Genomic DNA, 15,891 nt, shown 5'->3' on the forward strand with positions numbered 1-15,891 from the left:
TATTTAAGAGGAGAAAGCCAGTGTCTTTCACCTATCTCTGTGATGGACCCACGACTTAGAAAAGTGGTGTGAAGGACCTTTTTTAGGGATATGTAGACATGATTCTAATTAGAACTGTAAACCCCGAGTGTATAAATTGTTGTAACTTCTCTGATGGACATAAGCCTGGTCAGCTAGGCGAGCACTAGGGTGTGAACTGAGTCAGGCTTCCATTCTTAGACCTCACTTGTCCAAGTCTTACTGGGAAAGTAGCCTATGGAATACCTTTGCCCTTCTATATATGAAAAAAATTGAGACTTGACAGCCACATGGGGGAAAAAAAAGATATTAGTTGAAGAGCAGACCTGAGAACAACATCTGGTTTTGGTCAAGTCTGGCCTTTGTGCCCAGTTTTACAGTTAAGCTGACTGAAGTACCACAAGGTCATGACTCGTCTAGGGTCAGCTCGTCGGTCAATAGCTCAGTTGCTATCTGATCCCCAGACTCTCGTAACTTTCAACCCCATATTTTAGCTATTAAGCCACGTGGCCTGCTACAGAATATGCCACGAGACTTCCCAGATGTGCACCGAGAGAAATCCTTCCGTGACCCGGCTAGCATCAAGGCCCCTCCGGACATCCTGGTTATTAAACGTTCTTGGAGACCTCTCCTTCAGTGTAAGCGCATTAACCCGCGTGTCGTGAGGATTTCCCCAAATGACAGTGTTATAAGATTTTCTTATGAGGTCACTTCCTAGGAAGACAGGGATTTAAAAGCTGCCACAACCAGCAGTGAAGCAAGCAACATGTGGCTTTGCTTTCTGTCATTTTGAGCTATAAAGAATTTATATAGATAAGATTTCTAAGACAGCTGATGTTAGCTTTTTGTTTGTTTATAGGCTTTGGTTTCACCTTGAAAACATCCTCTCTGAACATCAGAAGTGCATTTCATCCCTGAACGGTATATTAACTTCCAACATTTCTGACTTCCAGTCATAAGGATTTCAAAACCAATTGCGTATAGCACTCAGGCTTTTCACTTTTAATGGTGCGTTCAGAAGGCCAGCTTTCCCCGTTTTCTATGCTATCTCCATCCCATTAACTACTATCAGCTCTGATAGAAACCAACCTTTCGCCTTGAAAAAAAAATGAACCACATTCTAAAGCTACATCCTGCCTCTTGAAGACAGTATTCATACTAAGAATATGTTGACTGCTGGTGTTAATTTTTCCCCAAACAATCATTCAAACTAGTCTTTTATTTCCATTAAGATTGGTTGGTGACTTTTCGCTTGGGCCCAAAAAATGATGGGCCCCGTGTAGCTCAGTTGGTAAACCCATCTGCCTGCAGTGTGGGAGACCTGGGTTCAATTCCTGGGTCAGGAAGATCCCCTGGAGAAGGAAATGGCAATCCACTCCAGTATTCTTGCCTGAAGAATCCCATGGACAGAGGAGCCTGGCAGGCTACAGTTCATGGAAATCGCAAGAGTCAGACATGACTTGGCGCTTTCTTTCTTTCAATGACACAAAATACAGGGCATTTTTTTTCAGCAATATCATGGAATTTTTATGGGACATTCTGTTTTTATATTAAAAAATTCCCACCTAATTTGTTAACTTAAAAAAAAAGTTTATGAACTTGCTGGGACTTTTTTTTTTTAAAAACACAGATTGACTTCCTCATACTGTCCAACTCTGCATATGATTGTCTGAAACAAATTTGCTAACTCTGGGTAATTTGGTATTTTGTTTCTCTAGAACATATTACCAATCTTGTGTAACCAGCAATTATCAGCAGGCCATGTGACACCCAGAGATCAGGAACATGGCAGGAGAGATGTAGAAGCCAGGCTATGGGACAAAATGGGCCACCCCGCCAGGAGGCCTTAGAACTAACAGTTCAACTACATCCTTCGGGATGTGCTTCTCTTTTCCCAAGGTGGTTCTGAGAAAAGTCAGGATACCACAAATAGTCTCTGTTCCCAAATCTAACATAGGCTTCTTCATGGAAATCTAGTAGAGCCAAGGTGTGTCTGAGATAATATCCACAGACTGCTTCTGTCACTGCTTCACTCTGAGGCCTTGGAAAACCACTTCAGTTTCTGCTTCTGTCTTGACCCATGGGTTATATTCTGGAAAAACATGACCTAAACTGAAATGATGAAAGTCAAATCTAAGTTTTTCATAGAAATGGTGTAAGAGGAAATTATGCCCATTTTAATAAGAAACACCACATTTCTTTCTTTCTTCCTTCCTCCCATTCTTCATTCTTTCCTTAAGAAATATTGAGTATCTGTTACGTGCAAGGCATCGAATACAGTGGGAAACAATGCATCATGTGTCCTTTTAAGTCACATATTGTTGTTCAGTTGCTCAGTAGTGTCAGACTCTTTGCAACCCTATGAACTGCAGCAAGCCAGACTTCCCTGTCCTTCACTACCTCCCAGAGCTGGCTCAAACTCATGTCCATTGAGTTGGTGGCACCATCCAAGGATCTCATCTTTTGTTGCTTTCTCCTCCTGCCTTCAATCTTCCCCAGCACCAGGGTCTTTTCCAGTCAGTCAGCTCTTTGCATCAGGTGGCCAAAGTATTAGAGTTTCAGCTTCAACATCAGTCCTTTCAATGAGTATTTAGGACTGATTTCCTTTAGAGTTGACTGGTTTGATCTTGCTGTCCAAGGGACTCTCAAGAGTCTTCTTCAACACCACAGTTTGAAAGCATCAATTTTTTGGCACTCAGCCTTCTTTATGATCCAATTCTCACATCCATACATGACTACTAGAAAAGCCATAGCTTTGACTATACAGACCTTTGTTGGTAATGTCTCTGCTTTTTAATACACTATCTAGTTTTGTCATAGTTTTTCATCCAAGGAGCAAACTGTTATCCATGAACAGTATGAAAAGTCTTTTGGACTCTGTGGGAGAGGGAGAGGGTGGGATGATTTGGGAGAATGGCATTGAAACATGTATAATATCATATAAGAAATGAATCACCAGTCCAGGTTTGATGCAGGATACAGGATGCTTGGGGCTGGTGCATTGGGATGACTCAGAGGGATGGTACGGGGAGGGAGGTGGGAGGGGGGTTCAGGATGGGGAACACGTGTACACCCGTGGTGGATTCATGTTGATGTATGGCAAAACCAATACAGTATTATAAAGTAATTAGCCTCCAATTAAAATAAATAAATTTAAATTAAAAAAGAGAAAAGTCACACATTATAAATCTTTAAACAGTGTATACAAATTAAACATTTGTATGCACTATTAAGCAAAATTAAGCAATTCAGTCATTAGTAATAATTATACCTAATTAAGTATTTAATCAAAGTACTTAATAAAGTTCTTTTTACTCTCCATCAATCCTACCATATTTTGATGGTAATCATTTGTACAGTATAAGAACACTTCCAAACAGGAACCCAACTTAATCATCAAAACATGTTTATTGAATTAAGTGGTGACCATAGACTTCAGAAGGACTTATTTGGGACATTTTAAAAGAAATATATCATTTATTGCTTTCCTGACTACATAATATTATTTCATTGCTGAAAAATTAGTAAATTCTAGAAAACGTGAGGAAGAAAATAAAAATCATTAATAATTCTGTTACCCAGAACTAGCTAGTGCCACTGGTATTCTGATAGATTTCTTTTGGCCTTGGTGATGTGTTTGTATATAAACAAAGAAAAAAGAGAAATATTGTCATATTTATTTATATAAAACAAAGCTGAGATCACATGGTCCATATTGATTTTAAACTTGTTTTTAAAATTTGATTAATAAAGTATGATTTTTAGTGGACTACAGAATATGACATCATGTGAATATACACATAAATTTGAGGCTATTTAAAATTTTTAACTGGTATAAATAACTCTGATTATATTTTTTTGTTGTTTAAATTCATTTTCTAGTAAAAGTTTTATTGAAGTGTAGTTGACTGGCAGTGTTTCAAGTGTATAATAAAGTTATCCTTACATATAAACCTTTGTGTTCATCTTTGAACATTTCTTAGATAAATTCCTAGAAGAATTACTGAAGTTACTGAGCCAAAGGAGATGATTACTTTTTAAAGCTCCTAATTTCCCTCCAGTGTATTTAAATTAGCAGTGAATGAAAATAATTGCATCCTATGTATTTTTTAATGTTGTATATGGAAATTTTAAATGATTATATTTTGGAAATATTTACACAGAAATTACATTCTGATTATGGAAATGGCAATAGACATGATCTGAGAGGATGAATCTTGGAATATTTTTCAGTTACGCTTACATAAGTACTATTTACTTTTTAGTTGCTGAGTCATAGAGACTGACTCTGAAGGCTTAAAGATTATATAGGCCAATATCTTACCAAAATGAGACTGTAATATTTCTTTTGTTTTTTTGGGGGACTGTGATATTTCTTTTAGAGGGTCATTTTGTTTGTGCTTGAACACTTCCAGGGACCAGGAGTTCACAATTTCACCAGGTAACCCTCATATTTAGTCTTTTCTTATGGTACTTAGTTTTTTTTTTTAAACAATTTTTATTGGAGGATGATTGCTTTACAATATTGTTCTGGTTTCTGCCTTACATCAACATGAATCAGCCACAGGTATACATACAGCCCCTGTCTCTTGAAGCTGCCTCCCGTCTCTCTCCATCCCACCCCTCTGCTTATCTGCCTTTGGGTCCTTGGAGGTGGTCCAAACAGACTTCATAGCCAGTGAACCACATTGTTGGTTTACATTTCCCAGAAGTCATGTGTGGTACATATTATCTTCAACCCATATTTAAAAATTTACAGTAAACTAGGGACAATTCTAAAAGAATCCAGCAAAATAATGGCACTAGATGTAGGTCAGTTTCAAGTTACCTAATTATGGTGTACATGACTATATTGGACCATGTGCCTCTGCCTCCTAGAATGATGAATTTGCTATTAAGGGGAATGCCTTAGACTGTATATATTCCCTGAAATATAATCCTGTGATCGGGACACTGGGGATTGTATCATGCAGAGTTTCCTGGTATGCAGAATTCTTAGAAGAAACACTATATTTGTAGGGTTGGCCAACATGATGCCTTCTTATTTATTATTTAGTATTACCATGATAAATAGTAACATTTATATAGTACTTTTTATTTAAAATTATTGCACTAACATTATTTTCTACTTTGATTTCCCAAATAATCCTGTGAGGTAACTATAATATGTTCTTGCTATCCTTTTTCTTCTTATTAGGTATAACTACATTTTCTCTACTTTGTGAACGAAGTCAATGTTTTGCCAAAAGTCACAGTTAACTTGAACTGAAATCAGTGCTGAAGTTCAGGAACAGAATTTCTGATTCCACATCTTGTACTCTCTTCACCTCTTAATTTAATATAGTACTTTGGTGGTTCATTGTTTCTTTTTTTTTTTCTTACAGATTAAAAAAAAATTAATTGTTTGGCTGTTCTGGTCATTGTTGCTGCACACGGGCTTTCTCTAGCTGTGGTGAGCAGGGGCTTTTCCTTGTGCTCCGTGGGCTTCTCGTTGCAGTGCTTTCCCTTGTTGCGGAGCACAGGCTCTAGGTGCATGGACTTCAGGAGTTCTGGCTCGTGGGTTTAGTTGCTCTGGTGGAATCTTCCAGGACTAGGGATTGAACCAGTGTTCCCTACCTTGGCAGGCAGATTCCTATCCACTATACCACCAGGAAAGTTCCATTGTTTCTTAATGCTTATTGATTTTCATGATTTTACTATGAAGTCAACACCTAAGAGTTCTCTATGGGTCTTGCTGCTGCTGCTGCTGCTGCTAAGTCGCTTCAGTTGTGTTGCATTCAAAGCACCCTGTGGACTTGGGTCAGATGGAGTCTTTTTATTTTTAAAGAGAAGAAATTTGCATTTGTATCCCATGTTCACATGGCCAAAACCAATTTGTTTTTCAGACTATTACAAATTTTATCAACAAGAGTGAATAAAGGTCAAAATCTTTCATTAGATTTGATTGCCTGTCACATTTATTGGGAGGAAGTAAAAAAATCTAGAAAAGCCTGTGACTGGCACGTGGTGAGTATCTGCTGATACTGGGCACCTTCACTGTTGAGGAAGAGAGGGCCAAGTTGGAGAGGGCAAAGATGACCCCTTTTGGGTCTAGTTAGTATTTATTTGTATCCATCTGCTGTTCATTTATAAACATTGACATCCAAAAGGTGGAAGAGAGGGAGAGCATAGATTTCTTGAGCCATGTACGACCTTTAGCTCCTTGAATGAGAAATGCCCGGGTGAAGATAAAGGTCATGTTGGAAGTGAAGTATCAAGACTTTCATTAGTCCATGAATCAGAATTTTATTTCAATCTAACTGTTCATGCCACACCCTAGGGTGTAGTAAAACAGAGTTCTAATCAAAACAACATAATGAAATATAATATAAAAAAAAAAGGTTTATAGCTGAGCCTTCAAAACAGATGTGTTTTGTTATTTTAATAATAAAAGTGTCTAACCAACAAGCTTCTTTTGTAGGTCAGTATGATCTGTAAGATGCATTTTTTTCAGAACTTCAAGCAGGCCTGTGGTTAGAAAGGCATTTAAAGGTCACATAAATAGAATGAAAATGGAACTTGGAAAGCTTTCAAGTTAGGAGCAGTGTCGGTAGAGATAACATTAACTTTCTTAGGCGTCACTATGTAATTTTTTCTATGTGGATGGACTGATTGAACTCAGTGAATTTGTTGATTCGGTTAATCAGTATTTATTAAGTGGTGGCTATGTGTCAAGAACATTATTAGATCTTGTACCTTATGTAGTCCTTTACTGCCACAAGTGGATAAGAACAGTCAGGAAGTAAAAGGGTAATTGTGAACTGAAACAAATACGTCATATAATTGCACTAAGCTGTTTGCACAATCCCATGTTCTCAGGCACATTGCCTCCCAGAAAATGTTTCAGCTAGGTTTAACTGTGAAGATTTAAGTATCTAATTTGAGAATTATAAAGAAATTAGAAGTTTAGATCCTATATTTCTCAATTATTGTGCATGTTACTCAGCTTTTAAAAGCAAAGAATTATCAGCAGTGGTAGTCACCATATCAGTGGAAATTGTTTTATGGAACTGGTGTCTTTATTATTTTAAAATCCCATGACACTAACATTTATAAGATAAACAGCTTTCATAGATTAAAAATGTATTAATAGCAGACAATTAAAAAAACTGACAATAGCATATATTTATTTATGCAAATTTATTTAATATTCTGAAGTTTGGTTCTAAACCTTTGTCACATTCAAAGTCTAGGGTTTCTCCTGAATCATTTTTAGTATCTGCAGTGATGCATAATATCATGATAATGTATGGCTTTCTCTAACCCATATTCCTGCTCTGTATCTTCTTAGCACTTGGAGAGAGTTTCTGGCTACTATACCTTGGAGACATATTGAAGTATACTATGTTTAAATGAACATATGTTGTTGCACTTTTTCCTTATTTGATTGATCTCTGGAAGGTAGATAACCTGACACTTCTGATAGGTAGATATTTGGAACCTAAGAGAGGATCCTTTGTGGATTCACAATAATGTTTCCTAGCTCTGAAAACTCTGTTATCTTTCGCAAGAGATTTGGCTACATTCTTATAGGCGATGGGCTTCCCTGGTGGTGCTAGTGGTAAAAATGCATCTGCCAGTATAGGAGACGTGAGAGACATAGGTTCGATCCCTGGGTCATGAAGATCTCCTGGAGGAGGGCATGGCAACCCCCTCCAGTATTCTTGCCTAGAGACTCCCGTGGACAGAGGAGCCTGGTGGGCTACAGTCCATAGGATTGCAAAGAGTTGGACATGACTGAAGCGACTTAGCATGCACATGCATATAGGTGATAACAAATATTAACACTAGTTGCAACAGTAAGTTGCACATAGGAAATTTCTTTTGACTTAGATTGCAAAATTAACCTTTATTTCAGAAATGTTAAAATATTAAAAACATGATCTTACAATCAAGGAAATAGAGCAATTAAAGCAGAAGTGGCCATGTTGCTTCCTAGGAGCTTGACCAACTGGGCAAAAGAGTTGGTGAATTTAGTCTGTTCTTGCATGATGTCTGATAACCTTTTAGCCACATTGATTCCTCTGAGGGTGAATGTGTATGTTTATGGCTGACTGCTTTGATATATTCCATTTCAATTTCAAAATACCAGAAGCCAAGAGTGACTAAACCAATTTTATCAGTTGTTCACAAGAACATAGAAACAAAATGAAGATCTAGAAAGAGTAAGATGTTTAAAGAAATCATGTTTTTCTGTTAACATTAATGTTAAAAAATAGCACGGAAACAAAAGCAAAACACAATTCTTTCTCTTCCTAAGAAAAAATTCAACACTCACAGCTTTAAAAAAACACAATGGTTATTAAATAAAAAGTATGTTTAATTTTTTTTACAGCATTGATAGTCTTCCAAAAAATATATATAGCTACTAAAATAAAAAGAAAGAAAATCAACAGGTATTATTTCTGATGCTTGGTACAAATAGTGTGTAGATAGAACCAAATGTGGCTGGCTAGTTCTTTAGCAATGACAAATTAATTATCAGTATGAAAAGGAATTTATATATGTATAAATTATAAAAGCGCTGGGCCTTTATTTCTAGTTGTGGTGAGCAGGAGCTACTCTTCACTGTGGTGTGTGGGCTTCTCACTGCAGTGGTTTCTTCTCGTTTTGCCCTCAGTCTTTCCCAGCATCAGAGTCTTTTCCAATGAGTTGGCTCTTCTCATCAGGTGGCCAAAGTATTAGAGCTTCAGCCTCAGCATCAGTCCTTCCAATGAATATTCAGGGTTGATTTATTTAGGATTGACTGATTTGATTTCCTTGCAGTCTAAGGAAACCTCAAGAGTCTTCTCCAGCACCACAATTCGAAAGCATCAATTCTTTGGCGCTCAACCTTCTTTATCTTTCAACTCTCACATCCATACATGACTACTGGAGAAACCATAGCTTTGACAATACAGACTTTTGTTGGCAAAATGATGTCTCTGCTTTTTAATAATATGCTGTCTAGGATTATCATACACACACACACACACTTGGTATGGTTTTCATTCTAAAATTTACAGAAAAGTTACAAGCATAATGCAAAGAACCTTTTCCTAATCCTTTTGAGAGCAAATCACTTATGTGATGCCTGATCATTTTTGAATACTGTTTGGTATATTTCCTATAAATAAGAACATTTTTGTACATGTCCTTAATTATCAAAATCAGAAAATTAACATCAACACATTACTACTGTATAATTTGAAGAAGCCATTCAAGTTTGTTAATTGTCCCGATAATATATTTCTGTATAACAGAAGGATTCAGTTCAGAATCCTGTGTTATATTTAGCTGTCATATATTTTTTGTTTCTTTCAGTCTGGAAAAGTTTCTCATTCTTTTCTTGACCTTCATCATCTTGACACTTTTGAAGATTACAGACCAGTTATTTTGTAGAATGCCCATCAATTTGGATTTATCTGATAATTCCCCATGATTACATTCAAGATATGCATCTTTGGCAGAAATACCAGACAAGTGACACTGTTCTTCTCATTGCATCATATCAGATGGTGCAAATTTCAATTTCTCACATTACTGATAACAAATTGATCTCTTGATTACGACAGTATCTACCAGTCTTCACTAAAGTTACTCATTTTTCTTTTGTAAATAGCGAGTACTTTGTGATGAGGTACTTGGAGACTTTGAAACTTTCACATTCCCAAACTTCAATCAATGTATTTATTTATGTTGGGATGGATTAATGGTTTTCTACTTTATTCAACTGATTATCATCTGTTAGTATCATTTGTTTGATGTTTAATTTTTTCCTTGCTTTTACTACTGGGTGCCCCTTTAAGATGACATTTTTTGTCGTTTAACATGTCTCTATGAGGATGCCCTTTTCACTCCACTTGGGAGCCGGCACCTTCATCGGGTTTCCCTCCTGCCCCACCTCTTGGATGCCCTCCTTCCCCTGCTCACACTCTGGCACCCTCCTCTGGGCTGCTTCGGTTCCATCCCAACCCTCTGTCAGTGGCAGAGACTTCTTTCCTGCCCTGGCTTTTTGACTGAATTGTTCAGGAAGGAAACAGGAGGATGAGCTTTTGTTCTTGGTCCTGTCCCTCAGTGCCTCCTCAGATCTTCACTAATTCATTTAAAAATGTATTTGGAGTCACAATGTAGTGCTGCATACTGTCTTGGTCTAGTACAGATGAAGTCACATCATTTTCCTGTGTTGGGAACACAAAATCTATCAGGGAAGCTAATATATAAATACGGCCACCTGAAATCTACAGTGCTAGTGTTCTTTTTAAAAAATTAATTATAAACAGTGCTGCGATGAACATTGGGGTACACGTGTCTCTTTCCCTTCTGGTTTCCTCAGTGTGTATGCCCAGCAGTGGGATTGCTGGATCATAAGGCAGGTCTATTTCCAGTTCTTTAAGGAATCTCCACACTGTTCTCCATAGTGGCTGTACTAGTTTGCATTCCCACCAACAGTGTAAGAGGGTTCCCTTTTCTCCACACCCTCTCCAGCGTTTATTACTTGTAGACTTTTGGATCGCAGCCATTCTGACTGGTGTTAAATGGTACCTCATAGTGGTTTTGATTTGCATTTCTCTGATAATGAGTGATGTTGAGCATCTTTTCATGTGTTTGTTAGCCATCTGTATGTCTTCTTTGGAGAAATGTCTATTTAGTTCTTTGGCCCATTTTTTGATTGGGTCATTTATTTTTCTGGAGTTGAGCTGTAGGAGTTGCTTGTATATTCTCGAGATTAGTTGTTTGTCAGTTGCTTCATTTGCTATTATCTTCTCCCATTCTGAAGGCTGTCTTTTCACCTTGCTAATAGTTTCCTTTGATGTGCAGAGGCTTTTAAGGTTAATTAGGTCCCATTTGTTTATTTTTGCTTTTATTTCCAATATTCTGGGAGGTGGGTCATAGAGGATCCTGCTGTGATGTATGTCAGAGAGTGTTTTGCCTATGTTCTCCTCTAGGAGTTTTATAGTTTCTGGTCTTACGTTGAGATCTTTAATCCATTTTGAGTTTATTTTGTTCTAGTTTCTAACACCATACACAAAAATAAACTCAAAATGGATTAAAGATCTCAACGTAAGACCAGAAACTATATGTATAGAACAGTCTTATGGACTCTGTGAGAGAGGGAGAGGGTGGGAAGATTTGGGAGAATGGCATTGAAACATGTAAAATATCATGTATGAAACGAGCTGCTAGACCAGGTTCGATGCACGATACTGGATGCTTGGGGCTGGTGCACTGAGACGACCCAGAGGGATGGAATGGGGAGGGAGGAGGGAGGAGGGTTCAGGATGGGGAACACATGTATACCTGTGGCGGATTCATTTTGATATTTGGCAAAACTAATACAGTTATGTAAAGTTTAAAAATAAAATAAAATTAAAAAAAATTTAATTAATGAACTTTGGGCTCTGTTGGGTCTTTGTTACTGAGTGGGGGTTTTCTCTAGTTGGGCTACTCTTTGTTGCAGTGTGTGGGCTTATCGTTGTGGTACCTTCTCTTGTTGTGTAGCATGGGCTTCAGAGTGTGTGAGCTTCAGTAGTTTGGGGCCTGGGCTTAGTTGCTCTGCGGCATGTGGATTCTTCCTGGACCAGGGATCAAACGCATGTGGATTCTTCCTGGACCAGGGATCAAACTCATGTCCCCTGCATTGGCAGGTGGATTCTTAACCATTGGATCATCAGGGAAGACCCGATAGTGTTTTAGTAGAGGCATAAAAGAAGAGACCCTCAAGGGTCATTTTGCCCATAGTCGGAGAGACTTCAGAGAAGAGGTTACACCCAAGCTAGTCAAGGACAGTCCAGGCTAGATTGAGGCAGTACAGATCAAGGCATGGAGGCCTGAATATACATAAAATCTCTGGGGAATAATAAGTTGTCTAGGATATTTGGGACCTGGGAGAAAATGGAGGGAAAAAAACTGCATAAGTATAGATTAAGATTATAGCAGAAAAATTGGGGCCAGGGTAAAGGATTTTGAATGTCATGTTAAAAGTTCAGACTTTGCAGAGTAGATGAGATTTGTGTTTTAGAAAGATAACTGGCAGCATTGTGGAGAGGTCACTGAAATTACATAAGAGACTAATTTAGGAGGATATTTCCCAATCTTTCTTCCTAAGCAAGAGACCCAGGTATGGTCTACATTAAAGAGCCTCCTGAGACAGGGAAGTTGGGAGAATGCTGTCTCTAAATTTGAGCAAAGACAGTTGTGTGCTGATAAATTTGTTGTTCAGTCACTAAGTCGTGTCCGACTCTTTGTGATCCGATGGACCCCAGCACACCAGGCTTCCCTGTCCTTCACTACCTCCAGGAGTTTGCTCAAACTCATATCCAGTGAGTAGGTGATGTCATCTAACCATCTCATTCTCCGCCGCCCCCTTTTCCTCCTATCCTCAATCTTTCCCAGCATCAAGGTCTTTTTCAGTGAGTCAGCTCTTTGTATCAGGTGGCCAAAGTATTGGAGCTTTAGCTTCAGTGTCATGCTGGTAACCCAGCTCTTCAGAAAAATACAAAGTTCTAATTTGCAGCATTTGCTGAATGTCTGAGGTATAAACAAATACAGCCACTTTCAAGCTACCAGCATCTCATGACTGAACAGAGCTTGGAAAAGATGAACACAATCTGCTGTCCCCAGTGAGTGCAGGCCAGCTCTAGCACAGTATTGGAAGGTGAAGAGGCTTCCTCCACAGGAAATGAAGCTAGAGTAAGTGTCTTGTTTCATTCAGGTGGCTGCAGCCAAATACCACAGATGGAGTGGTTTAAACATTTCTTTCTCACAGTTCTGGAGGCTGGGAAGTCCAAGACCAAGGTGTGGCAGAGCCAGAATCTGGCAAGGGTCTGTTTCCTTCTTCACAGATGACCCTCTTATCACCATGTCCTCACCTCAGGAAAGGCAAGGCATCTTTCTGAGATCTCTAAGGGTATTAATCCCATTTGTAGGGCTCCACCCTCACGATCTAATCAACTCCCAAATGCCTGCCTCCTGATACCATCACATTTCGGTTTAGGATTTTGACATATGAATTTTGAGGAGATGCTGGGAAAGACTGAAGGCAAAAGGAGAAGGGGATGGCAGAAGATGAGATGGTTGGATGGTATCACCGACTCAATGAATATGAGTTTGAGCAAACTCCGGGAGATAGTGAAGGACAGGGAAGCCTGGTGTGCTGCAGTCCATGGGGTCACAAACAGCTGGCCATGACTTAGAGACTGAACAAACAGTTATCTTACAGACACTGTTCTAAACACTTTACATATATTAACTCTGTCATTGTCACTCATATAGATGAGGAAATTAACATACAAACAGATTAAGTAACTTGCTGGAGTCTCATAGTTGGTGAAAGTGCAGCAGCAGCCTGACTCCACCGCCCACTTTCTATGGAATAATCACTTTGCTACACTGGGAAGAGGAAAAATGCAGGGAGGACAAAATACAGCTGTCCCCAAATATAATTCACTGCATAAATTATTAATAGGTCAGTTCAAAACCTGGCATATAATAAGTGTGCAGTGACCCAGAAGGATGGTATGGGGAGGGAGGAGGGAGGAAGGTTCAGGGTGGGGAACACATGTATACCTGTGGCGGATTCATTTTGGTATTTGGCAAAACTAATACAATTATGTAAAGTTTAAAAATAAAATAAAATTAAAACAAACAAACAAACAAAAAAAATACTTATAATAAACCCATTATGTGTTAACATAATGTATTTAATGAAAAATAACTCAATATTCCCAAGCCAAAAAATAAATGAACAAAAGGAATGGTAAAAAAAAAAAGTAAATAAAAAAATAAATGAAAACCTCCCTCACACCACTTAACCTTTTTGGAATGAGTGTTTTATAGTATTATACTTCTGTCTTGCTTTTTAACTGGGGATATTTTATAATTAAGATGGTCTTTGAGCACTGTATTTTCCCAAGCAAGAATTTGAGAAACATCGGCAGAGTACATATTTCTTCAGTTTTGAAACCTTGTGCCAAATATGCTCCTAGACCATGGTGCTCTTCTTTATCAATAGATTTAGTTAGTTCAGTAATTCATTTAGAATAGCTCTTTCTCTCTTGATCTATTTTACCCTGAAGAATTCTTTATGAGGCTGGCCAGGCTATTACCATGGAGAGTTTCATGAGGTGACAATCAGTGCTCTGAAAACCTGCCTTGATCTATGAGCAGTGTTGGTATACCCTGCCTGACACAAGCGCTCTGGGATCTGTCTTTACCTTTCTCTGAGCTTGTTGCACCCAAAGAGTCTACTTTTCAGAAGTCAAGAATGCATTGTTCCACTCCATGATGAGAGGCAGATCTTCAAATAAAAAAAGAAAACCTCTGCATTTTGAAAGACCAAATAGGTTGGCACTTAAAAGGGAATTCTAGTTGGTTAGTTTAGGGCATTGAGAAAAACATCCAGCATAAAAATGCTATCTGGCAGTGGGCCCACAACATTTTCAACTGGTTGTGAAACGGAGAGATTTTCATCACGTCGGGGACTTTGTTTTTCATTATCATGTCCTCTGACACAGGAGAATAAGTGAGGATGCACAGATTGGTCATGGTATCATGACTACAGTCATGAGCATGATCAATGCCAGTTGTAGCAGAACCAGAGATGGCCTCATGCTTGCTGACATATTTGAAGTAAAAACAACTGAACAAAAATTTTAAAATGTTTTCCCTAAAGGTCGTTTTGTTCTTTTTGATTTTTGCCTTCTAATTTTTTTCCCCTTTTGTGTCTGAGAAGATATTCTGAAAATGTGAAGAGACTTTAGGTAAAAGAAGGCTTTAGAAAGTTGTCAATTTTTGGTGTTTTTTTTTTTTTTCAGTTACTTGGCACACAAAAATTTATATGAATCCTCTGTGGTACTGGGCAACTTTCCAAGGCAGCTGTCATCCACATGATGACTCAGCAATTCAGACTACTTTAATCTTTTTGTCTGTGAAGTCCATGTAAGACCTCCATGTTCTTGGATGAAAAGAGAATCTTAGCGTTGTGTAGAGGTTTTTCACGGCTTCAGGCTGAAAGTAACAAATACATGTCTGCTCTCATTTCACTGGCTGGAAGTTTTCATGTGGCTGTGTGTGACTGCAGGGATCTTGGAGGTACAGTCTTCCATGTGCCCAGAAAGAAGAGGACTAGATGTTGGTGAGCACTGATCATGGCTGCCATAGCCATGTTGTCCCCTCAAGCTTGCCAGACATCAACAGAATCCAAACGATGTGTGATCCAAATGAATCTATTAAACGCCTAAGTGTTCTGCCACCCGTAAAAGCTAACACAGTGAAACTGCTGCCATTGTGAAGTCCATTACTTTCTCTTTTTTTCATTTCTTGTTTCTGTAAGTTGTTTGAGGTTCCTCAAATGAATTCCGCCTCTCATAGAAATTTTTCCTTTCTTGTTTGTCTATTATTCTGTTGTTTCAGACAGAGGAATGTTGCTTGAGTCCTTGGGTAGAGTCTAGATTTCTTTAGGTGCAGCTGTAGCCCCAACAACTAATGCACTTACTCATCAACACTTTCAAGTCTGAATTTCTTCAACCTGAATCTTCCATGCACTATTGTAAGAGCATTTAGAGTTGTGTGATGCAGTTGGCCTCAATAGGACTAATGCAGTTTTTCTGCACTCCCAACTTGGGTGTTGGACTGATCTTTTCCCTGTACATCCTTTAAGGCTGCTTAGTGTCCAAGAGGAAATGGCCAATTTAGGGATGATTGGGGCAGGTGTTTGCATCCAATATTTGTTTATTCCATTTCTAACACTCTTCAAGGCTTTGTATAAACCCAGGTTTCTGTTATAATTTTCCTTTTTCTAGAAAACTCTTTTTAATATCCTTATAGTGTAAATCTGTGGGCAGTGAATTCTCT

This window comes from Bubalus bubalis, chromosome 1 (assembly GCF_019923935.1).
Source record: "Bubalus bubalis isolate 160015118507 breed Murrah chromosome 1, NDDB_SH_1, whole genome shotgun sequence".
NCBI classification, from domain to species: Eukaryota; Metazoa; Chordata; class Mammalia; order Artiodactyla; family Bovidae; genus Bubalus; species Bubalus bubalis.